Consider the following 11,830-nt stretch of genomic DNA (forward strand, 5'->3'; position numbering starts at 1 on the left):
TGGCTTCCATGCAGATAGTCTCCTGGAAGTGATCCTACGAACGGCGGGGTGGAGGTGTTGGGAGGAAATAGCAAGGGGAAAACCAAGACTTGGCTATGTGATTGAGTTGCAACCTCTGGGGGAATGGTTCTCCATCCCACAGGGATTTCAGAAGGGCTGTATGGAATGCTTCTCAGAATTATCCATTTGAGAAAATAAAGAAGGAACATTTCCCCTCATTGATTGAGAGTGCCCCATGGTGAATTACCTGTTTGCGCTTCCAGGTTGTGCAAATGTCAGGGTTGATCTGACTCCCATTGCTCCCATGCTGAAGTTTCTAAAGAAGTTTCTAAAGAAGTCCTACGATGCTTGAGGTGAAGTGATGTCTGAAGTCTATGCGGAACTATTTGCCATATTTGCATTTGGAATTGAGGTGAGACCAAAAAGAAATAAAGAGTGCCCAAGAGATTTATGGTAAAAGGGAGAGGTTAGGAGAAATTGGAAATTCAATGACAAAAGAATTTGCCTTTTCTAAGTCAGAAATAGTTCACCTACATAACTGTCATATGCCTTCCCTCCCATTTTAGTTCTCAAGACTAAAAACTATGGCTGTCCTCCTGTGTAAGGCCTAACTATTCTGTGCCCTAAAGTTACTGTTGATCAGATTAACCATTGACTTGCTGCTCTCACTGCTCCCATGTATTTATGTATGTAAATATTCACAAATATAATAGTTTTGTTATAAAGGCATTGGTCTTAAGGTCTGGGCTATTAATTTATATCATAGTCGTGGATCTAAAAAGATAAAAATCAAATAAGCCAAAAATAAGCCAAAATAATAAAAGTGATTGTCATCTCTAGATCAGTGCTTTGTAACAGAAATATAATGTAAGCTACACATGTATTTTAATTTTCTAGTGGACACACTTAAAAAAGTAAAAAGAAACATGTGGCAGGTGGCCTCAAGACGGGCCACATTGTCATGATGATTATTTTGAATTAAAAAGCAGTTAAGGGGCGCCTGGGTGGCGCAGTCGGTTAAGCGTCCGACTTCAGCCAGGTCACGATCTCGCGGTCCGGGAGTTCGAGCCCCGCGTCAGGCTCTGGGCTGATGGCTCGGAGCCTGGAGCCTGCTTCCGATTCTGTGTCTCCCTCTCTCTCTGCCCCTCCCCCGTTCATGCTCTGTCTCTCTCTGTCCCAAAAATAAATAAACGTTGAAAAAAAAAATTAAAAAAAAAAAAAAGCAGTTAAAACCCATTAGATTCAGGAAGAGCTCTTTACTTCCCCCCTCAACTGCCTAAAAATTTAGAAGGAGGACTTGCTCTAGGAAGAGAACTATTACCATAGTTAATTACACACTGAACTAGATATGGTAGAACCTAGCAAAGCCTTTCCCTTTTTCTCTTTAGACTTGCCCAATGTGTAACATAGTTTGCTTGTCCACAAATGCAGTTCCTCTACTATTTCCTGATGAACTCATTTTGCTGGTAAAATAACCAGCCATTTTATTTTTAAGGTTGACAATACAGCCATAGTAGTTCAAAATACTGGGCTTATTTTATTATTTCTGCAGTGACATTTATTAAGGATTATTCAAAAGATTTAGTGCTTAAAAAACATTTTATTTCAAATTAATTTTTGACTTCTAGAAAGTTGCAAAAATAGTAAACAATGTTCCCTTATATTACTCGCCCCACCATGTCTCATGCAAACATTAACCATAGTACAATTATCAAGAACAGGAAATTAACATTACTACAGTATTATTAGTTAACCTAAGGTCCTATTTGAGTTATTAAAAAAAACTGGCAGTTGGGTGCTGAAGGGTATACTAATTTCTTTTAATACTTTCAGTACATGCCTAAAACTACTGGTCTCATCCTTTCAGGATTAAAACTCGTTAAAATTTTAAAGGAAATACAGTAACTTCTTTAGCTCCTAGGGTTTCTTTTTGTTATAACTCATATGAATATTCTTAGAGCAATGTTTTTCAGACTTTGGTGTCTATAAACTTACCAGGGATATTTGTCAACAATTTATCTTGGGTTCCATCCCTACATGCATATACAGTTGGGTTGGGAGAGCCTAGAATCTGTATTTTAAACAAACATTTGCTAATGGATCACTCTTTGATGAACATAGGATTAAAAGCAGATTTGGCAGAAATCAATGTGGTATACTGAAGAGGTTTTGAAAAATCTTTCCTCAATTGTCTTTCAAACTGATTTTTTTTTTAAAGAATGACTCACTAATATCAGTTCTTATATTTTACTATTAAAACATGCATGCATTACCTGGAGGAACACATAGGTTACCTGTCTTTTTTTTTCTTGATATAAATTGCCATCCTATCTGGTAGCTACATCATGCAAGAGAGAATGGGAACAAGATACAGGGTAGAACCCCAATACCCACAAACGTTGTAAAAGGTCTTCAAGGCAGTAAAATCAGTCCTGCAGCAACCCAGCCTCTAGAGGTGGGGAAGCAAATAGCTCACACCCAAAATACTGTATTGACTCCAGTTAGCACAGCACCAAAATGTTTGTACCTTCTCATTTTTTTCCCCAATCTTACATAATCTACTATGCAAACATACATCTAACCTCCTTTGGTGCACAAATTCTACATTTACCACCGCCTCTGCTGCATTGTCCTCCTGTGTACCTACCGGCCACTTAGAAACTTTGCAGGGCCAGTAATATATTCTAATACAATAAGGCACTATATTAATAATAGAACTATTATTGTAATTAATAGCTTTTTATGTAAGCATATAGACTTTAATAATTACATTTTGTGACATTCAAGAAATTCACACAACATCTTCAAAGAAACAACTTGTAGCAGAAAGCTAGCATGGCAATGATGCCTTTATCAGCACTAGAATATTTCTCTCGCTAGTTCTAGCACTTCTGGAAGTGTAAATGAATAGATATTACTGATGTTCAGGTTTCTTCCTGCAAAAAGAAACCATTTGAGAAGAAACACAGAAGCTATTTTATAGTAGATGCTAAAAGACCACATAACATCCATAAATGCAGTTCCCTCTTCTCCTGGTATTTTAGGTATTTACTTATCTTTCTGATTTAATTTCTATTTCTTAGGTTTCTAAACCATACTAAACATGGGAATAATGTACCCAAAACTTCCAGAATTTAAATAGGAAATATATTATTTGCTGAGATGTGGTGTTTCCAGCAGCATCTATCTATAAATATGTATTGTGAAACTCGTATCTGAAGGGAGTATGGAGGAGGGTAAAACTACTGCCTAAAAATTGGGCAGAGAAGACAGCACTGGTAGAAAATGGAGAGGAGGATGCTAGGGCTTGACAATAAGAAGCAGATTCTGGAATTCAGTTTGTCAAACATGGTTCATCCTAACTTTACCTTGTAATTGGGGTGACCATCTGTGTTAGCTAATTGGCTTTATCCGGAGAAAAATGAAACTTTGCATATCATTGTGATAGGAGCTTGTTTTGCAAATAGGAGCAAGGTACCACGGAAGTTAGGCTCCTACCTTCCCAGAGAAACTGGCAGATGGGGGTGTCATCTCTTATGGTATTTACATCTCAAAGATAAGCTTCTCAGGTCTTTGAGAAAGACATTCCTGGATCATAAAGCTGGCAAAAGGCTTATCTAGTTTTCTTATGTAACTTAGGTTAAGAAATAGACTAATAATTGCTATAATTAAAAAAAAATAAAATAATTGGCACAGTGTCTTTTAGGCCTTTGTTGTTATCATCTTTCCCGAATGAAGGGATGGTTTTTCTTGAGTAGATGAAAATTGTGTGGCAGTTTTTTATTTTTATTTATTTTTATTATTTTAAGTTTATTTATTTATTTTGAGAAAGAGAAAGCACAAGTGGGAGAGGGGCAAAGAGAGAGGGGGAGAGAGAGAATCCCAAGCAGGCTCCATACTCTCAGCGCAGAGCCAGGTGCAGGTCTCCAAATCATGGACTGCGAGATCATGACCTGAGCTGAAGTTGAATGCTTAACCAACGGAGCCACCCAGGTGCCCCGTGTGGCTAGTTTTTTAAAGATCTAATGCAGAAGATTGGCTTACAATAGGTACAACGGATCTTCAGTGAGGATCAATGGGTTATCTGTGTGATGTTTGCTTTGTAATGTCCAAGAGATGGTGGTAAGTAAGAATTAAAATAACTCTTAAAAATAATGTTTCATTATGTATTTTCTTGACAATTGCTTTATCTCTTTTTCATTCTTATTAAAAATGGCACTTTAAAAATGATTTGTTAATCAATGATCAATAAGGTTAGATATCCAACATGAAAATTTCAGCTTTCAGCAATTTCATTCTTTTATCTGCTGAAACATTAGTTTAGATTACTATAATTTATTTAACCACTTCTATATTGATGGACACTTTAGCTCTTTCTCATTTCCTCTAATTAAGAGAACACTGCAGGGAACATACTTGTATTTGTCAGGTAACACAAAACTGTTATAACATGCAGAGCAAAAATGCATAATAGCTCAAGCATAATAGAATTTTATTTCTTGCTCACATGATTATCCAAGGCAGGAGGTCCAGATAATCTACTGGTCTTCTCCAGTGTTTCAGGGACCTAGGATGCTTCCACCATGGAGCTCTACCATCCATTAGGGACACTTCATTCTTTGTATTTAGTCTGCAGAGCAAGAAAGTGATCATGGAGGAGGCACACTTGCTTTTCCTAAAAGCCCTACACAAGTGGAGCACACAACAGTTCCACTCCCATACCACTGGAGAGTGGATCGGTCACACATTCATACCTAAGTACAACAGTGGCTGGAAAGCACGCAGCTAGAAAAACAAAACCAATTTCCTGGGTAGCTATTAGTCTCTGCCACGATACTTGTAATACATTTTTTAATGGATATTTGAACATATTTATGTAGGATTGATACCTAGAAATGTTACTGCTGGGTTTTGATATATACTGTAAAATAATCTTGTAGATAGATTTTAACAACCTAAAAATGCATGATAATACTACTTTCCTTGCATCCTCTTCAACCTGACATTTTCAATACCCCATCTGATAAATAAAAAAAAATCTCCTAATTGTTCTAATTTGCACTTCATTAATTGTTAAGCTTTTTCAACTCAATTAAGGCAAAATAATTCCCCAAAGATTTACTGTTCAATGTGCTTCTGTGAATTGTCTGTTTATAGTGCTTACTGTTTGTTTTTGTTTTTTTTCTACTGGGTTATTTGCCTGGCTTCATATTGATGTTCTGGGTCTCTTTATATATTATAGAAGTAATCCTTTTTCTTTTACATATGCAGTAAGTCTTTTTTTTCCCAGTCTGTCACTTCTCTTTTAACTTTTTAAATTTACCATATTGCATTTTTTAGGTTGTCAAACTCAGTTTGACACTTTTTTTTAAAATGTTTATTTATTTATTTTGAGAAAGAGAGAGACAGAGAGAGAGTGAGAGAGAGCATGAGTGAGTGGGGGGAGGGACAGAGAGAGGAGAGAGAGAATTCCAAGCAGGTTCTACACTGACAACATGGGTCTTGATCTCACAAACTTGGGGCTCTATCTTATGAACCATGCGATGATGACCTCAGCCAAAATCAAGAGTTAGATGCTTAACCAATGAAGCCACCCAGGCACCCCTTCCTTTATCATTTTTAGGCTTTGTGTTTTGCTTAGCAAGTCTTTTACATTGAAGAATGTATAAAGTTTTCTACATTCTTTTTTTATTATTTTTATCATTTTATTTTTATTTACATTTACCTTGTAAAATTTACCTTGGTGTGAGTAGAGCTCAAAATTTGGCATTCAAGTGGTAAAAAAAATAATAGATTTTTGTTGTTTTTAATGAACACTACAAAAACTACCTTGGATCAAGAAAGAGAGATTATTAAAAGGTACCAGGAAGACTTGGTTAACTTGCAATAATTTTCTTGTATAACATGCAAACAAAAAACAATTCTGAAATTAAAATCTCATATTATTTTAGTTGACAAAGGGTGCCAAAATTCTTCCCTGATAGATACTACTCAGTCTAGAGAATGATAGAAAAATATGTTTAAATTTTTGCTAGAAACCTAGAAGGCTATCATTACATAAATTGAAATAAGATGTAATTGAAAAAAAAATTTTAATGTTTATTTATTTTTAAGAGAGAGAGAGAGACAGAGAGAGAGAGACAGAGAGAGTGAGCATGAGTGGGGGAGGAGCAGAGAGAGGAAGACACAGAATCCGAAGCAGACTCCAAGCTCTGAGCTGTCAGCACAGAGCTTGACGAGGGGCTTAAACTCACGAATGGTGAGATCATAACCTGAAGTCAGATGCTTAACGAACTAAGCCACTCAGGTACCCTGAAATAAGGTGTAATTTCTAAACTACCTAAGAAATGATAAAAGATAAATATGCTCAATCCATTATAAAGCAGAAATAATTAAAGCAAATTAAGCATAGCAAAACCATAAAATTGGCAGAAACAACCTTAAACACGTAATTGTAAAAAATATAAATAAGTTAAATTCTTTTAAAAGCTAGAGATTCTGTCTCATAAATTCCCAGAAAACAGACTCTCTGACAGAGATTTATGTATATGTGTTTATTGGACACTGCTCACTGAAATAGTGTCTCTAAGACAGTGAGATACAGTACTGGGAAGAGGGAGAAGTTGCAACAAGGTTTCAATCAATGCCACACAGAGTTCTGAAGCTGACATATCCCCTTAGACATATCCTGGCTTCTCTGACATGTCCTAGATTGAAGCAAAGATACTAGGGCTTTTAAAACAACTTCCTCCTCACTCATTGGCCAATGGTTGTAGACCCTTTGGGCTGCTATACCAAAATATCATAGACTGGATAGTCTGTAACAATAGATATTTATTTCTCACAGCTCTGGGGCTAGGGAGCCCAAGATCAAGGTGCCAGCAGATTTGGTACCTGGTGGGAACTTTCTTGCTGGTTCAATGACTGCGATCTTCTCATTATGTCATCACATGGTAGAAGGGACAAGGGAGGTCTTCAATGTCTCTTTTATAAAAAGGCATTAATACCATTCATGAGGGCTGTGCCCTCATGACCAAGTGACCAACCTGGACTTCTATAAATACTTTGTAACACAGTTCTCTACATCCTCTCTTACTGGCTTCCACACAACAGCCCTTCTCTAGGCAAGGTGATCTCTCTAAAACACAAAATTGATTGGATCATTCCCCACTTTAAAATAGCCAATAACAGTACCTTGGTTTCAGAATGAACAAATCCTTAACATGGCCTATCAAGCCTAACAGGATCTGGTCCCTGACTATATCTCAGTTTTATTTCAGGCCTTTGTCCCTCACTCTTAATGCTAAAAGCCACACTAGCCTTCCTTCAGAGGCTCTAGGGCAGAATCCACTCCCTTTTTTTTCTAGTTTCTTGTGGCTAGCACACACCTTGGTTTGTGGTCACATCTCTGTCTCCATCTTCACATGCCTTTCTCCTCTTCTGTGTGTCCAATTTCCCTCTGCCTCTCTCTTATAAGAACACTTGCAGTTAGATTCACAGTCCCCTTAACTTATCAAGGATGATCTCCCCATGTCAGGGTCCTTAACTTACATCTACAAATACAGTTTTTCTTGATAAGGTAACATTTCTAGGTTCCATGGCTTAGGACCTGATATCTATTGGTGGCCACTATTCAGCCTACCATACCTTCCATAGGAATCCAAAATATATCCCATGCAAATTGTAGCATACAATTTGATTTTGGGGAGCAGGGAGGGACACTGTTTGGAATTGGCAATGAGGAACAAGGAAATATCCTTTCTACCTATATGGACAATGGTAAAAGGGGTAGGAGAGAAAGAATAGCCACCACCTGAAATGGTGGCAAAGAAATCTTTATGCTGGAGTTGTCAGGTTCCAGTTAGAACATGAAAATGATGTTTGGAGAAGAATTAAAAATTAAGAAAGATTTTATATAATAAAATAGAATAAAATGAAATAAAGAAATAAAGAAAATGAAATAGAATAAAAAATTAAAAAATTAAAAAGTGAAAAAATTTTTAAATTTTAAAATTAAAAATTAAAAAAAAGAAAAGAAAAATAAAATTTTCTCTTTCTGTATCCAAGGAAAAAAAAAGGAAAAAAAAAAAAGAAAAGAAACCAATTTTAACAAAATTTGAAGCAAAAAAAACCCAAAAAAACCTAGAAATGAACCAGAAAACAGAATGAAACCCAAGTGAAGTTACATCCAGTTTCCCCTAGAGCTAAAACTATGAAGCACTCTATAGTCCGTACACTAAGCAGGTGGAGGGACTTGTGCTGTTCTTTTAGCGGATGTGCTTGGAGGGCACAGTTGGGTGGGGCTTGGTGTAATGGCTCTGTTCTACATTAGTTGGCCCTGCTTAGCTTACTGGGGTGGATCGGTGTGGTGAGCATGCGCTTGTGCATGCATGTGGGTGCTCAGGAGAGGTGGGGTTGGTTTCACCCAGCTCTCCAATCTCTGGTATGGGAACTTTGTGCTCTCACGACCCCCAATCACTCCCCCACTACCCCTCCCCTCCTTTGTCTCACACCTCCATCCACTCCCTGCCTATACCCTGTGTGTCCAAGCTGTGAGCCTGGCAGGTGGCACCTCCCTCCAGAGTTCTATCTATGATGGGGTTGTGTTTCAAAACCCCATACTTCAGAGACTCCTGTGGCCTGGACCTGTGCTGACTCTCTAGGGGAGGGTCTTGCTGAGCAAAGGTAGGGTGCTAGCTTGCCCCAGAAAAAGTTGGTGAAGTTGTATAGTGGCAGTGGTTCAGAGATTATGGCAAATCACAATACACAGCTGGTGCCAGATTTCACCACACTCTGATGTTTCTGTCCCAATATCAGCAAACATGGCTGTTCTCTGGGGTCCACTGGGACATTTACTTGTGGGGAGGCCATATGGCTTCTACCAAATGAACTCCAAGCAGGGGAACCACTTCTCCCCATGTGGCAAGCGGACCACTCAGACCCTGTTGCCTGCTCCCGGGGATTCACCTTACTTTCTCATCAGAGCACTGCCAGGCACTGGGCTCTGGAGCTTCAGACTCTGTGCTCCACTGTTTATAGAATCCTGGTGGTATTGAAACCCTCTCCTTTCTTCCCATCAGTGATTTGGGGGAACAGATTTCTTGTTCAGTCCCCTGCAAGTGCTTTCACTCTTTCTCTTTCTCTCCAGCTACTTTCAGGCGAGTGTTTTTCCTGCACTCTCCCCCTCTGTCCTTTCTCTGCAGAAACAGTTCCTTACCCTCCATGGCTTTCCTCTCCACCTGTTCACTTCTCTGCACCATGTATCTTCTGAGTTCTGTGGCTCAAGTTATGCAGATTGTTGTGTTAATCCTCAGATCAATTTCCAAGGTATGCAAAATGGTTTCCAAGGTATGCAAAATGGTGCTCATCTAGCTGCGTTTCAGGCACAAGGCAAGCTGAGGGTTTCCATGCTACTCGTCCATCTTGATCTCCACCCTGCCCTAATCTTCTAATCTAAAGGGGATATAAGGTGAATCTGACAACACACAGGCTTCAAGTAACAATTGTTTCCAATTTTTAGATTTGCCCAAGCCATACTTTTAATAATTTATTCTGGATTTTTTTGACCTAAAATTGGTGTCAGACTCATGATTTTAAATATCAACTTTACTCATGTAAAAAATAAATTGTATTATCTCTGTTCTTGTATGTCTTTCATTTTATGCTATATCAAAATTCCACAGACATTAGTTATAACACTGCCACAGTTTCTCTTGTAAGTACTATTAGTAATTCATCTTACAAGAAGACTGAAACTCATTGAACAGCAATTTGGTCTCATAATCTTTTTATTAATGTTGGGCTTCACTTCATGCTGGCAAGGCATGTCAATCCCCCTTTAATTTTCCTGTGGAGGAACAGATTATATAATCAAGTTGTATTTTTAGCAATTAGAATTACCAATGCGCAGGAAATTATGTTTAACTCTAGAGGACTTACAGGAAGTAGGCAGTCAAGCATCAGAATATTTGGTTTTGATGCATATACATCGCTTATTAAGTAACAGGCCTATTGGCTAGGTTGTACAGTTTCCTTGAGAATATGAAGCTAATTTCCTAGTTATGGATTTTATACACAGGGAATAGGGTAGCTCCCATTCTAAGTTAACTAAATGACATCTTGGTCAGATAAATATGTCTTATGAGTTTGATAAATATAAACAATTTCCTACAGCTGGGTCGTAGGGGCTTTACTGAGCTTCAATTTAGCTGTAATTAAAAAGGTCTCTGTTAGTTCTCTACCTAAGCTAACCCAAAATATTACTGCAAATACAGAAGAAAATAGTAGTAAGAAGAACCAAATACTATGTAGGAAGAAACAACCAATAGAAAGAAAAGAGAAGAGGTGCTTGCTTCCTGTTCCACGTTGTAAGAATTAGACAACTCATAAGTGTTTATTAAGAATCTGGAATGTATAGAAAATTAGTATAAGTCATAAACCCTATACTTCAGGATTTTGTCATCTACTTGGGGAAATAAACATGGAACAAATAGAATAGTAAGTAATAATTAGTTGCTATGAAGTACATGAAATTTTATCAGAAAAAATGAAATTAATGTGGGCCAGAGTTTTTCTGGAAGGTTTTGTAATAAGTTTTAAGATAGTTTTGAAGGATTTTGAAAATAAATGGATATAGATGCAAATACCAGGATAAAACTTTGGGGGAAAATATAAACCCAGGAAGAGGAAGTGCTGTCATGGGGTGGATAATTCCAGTGGCTGAAAAGCATTTGAATAATTCTTATCCAAGTTGACATTGAGACTTCATGGCTGCATTGAAGCTAGAACATGATGTCTGTGGGAGTGTCCTTGGAACAAAGGTACATTCTGTAAATCACTCATTAAAAAAATTTTTTTTTAACGTTTATTTATTTTTGAGACAGAGAGAGACAGAGCATGAACGGGGGAAGGTCAGAGAGAGGGAGACACAGAATCTGAAACAGGCTCCAGGCTCTGAGCTGTCAGCACAGAGCCCAACGCGGGGCTCGAACTCACGGACCGCGAGATCATGACCTGAGCCGAAGTTGGCCACTTAACCGACTGAGCCACCCAGGCGCCTCTGTAAATCATCCATTTAAAGAATGATGATTCAATAAGACCATAACTATAACGTATGTACTTTTTCTTTATAACTGACAGGACTTCTGTGATTATGGGGCTAAGAGGAGAAAAATGGCATGAGTCCTGAAAGTTTAGGCTTTGTTCAAAATGGAAGAAAGATTTGTCTTGTTTCAGCAGCAACACTGTCCAGTGGTGGAGAACCACAGTTTCTATTTCTAATACTAGAAGCAAATCAAAAGCAAGAAGAGATGCATATGAAAAGAGTTATATCTAATATAAATACTTTCAAATGTTTAAGTTTTGTTTTAAAAATATAAATTGACAGTAAATATTATACAGCATTTATATTTGTTATAGATGATATTTCTATTAGCTGTTTCAAGAGATAAATTACTGAATCTCAGTGAGTTGGTAAAACGGAAAGTTTATTTCAAGATTTTGCAAAGTCCAAAATGTGATATACTTCAAAGGGCAGGTAACAATTCTTATAGTGGTGATTATGTCAGTTTTGGCACCCTAAGTTTCTTTTGTAGGAATTTGTTTACTTCATATAAATTTTTAAATTTATTTGCAATAAAATAGATATTTCCCAACTTGTTTTATAAGGCCAACATAACTTTGATTACAAACTTAACAATGACATTAAAAGATAGGAAAATTGTGCCATTCTCTCTCAGAAGCATGAATGCAAAAATCCTGAACAAAATAGTGTATGAAACCCAGTGATACCTAAAATGTATAATAAATTGCAATCAAGTTGAAGTTATTC

This window comes from Prionailurus viverrinus, chromosome B1 (assembly GCF_022837055.1).
Source record: "Prionailurus viverrinus isolate Anna chromosome B1, UM_Priviv_1.0, whole genome shotgun sequence".
NCBI lineage: Eukaryota > Metazoa > Chordata > Mammalia > Carnivora > Felidae > Prionailurus > Prionailurus viverrinus.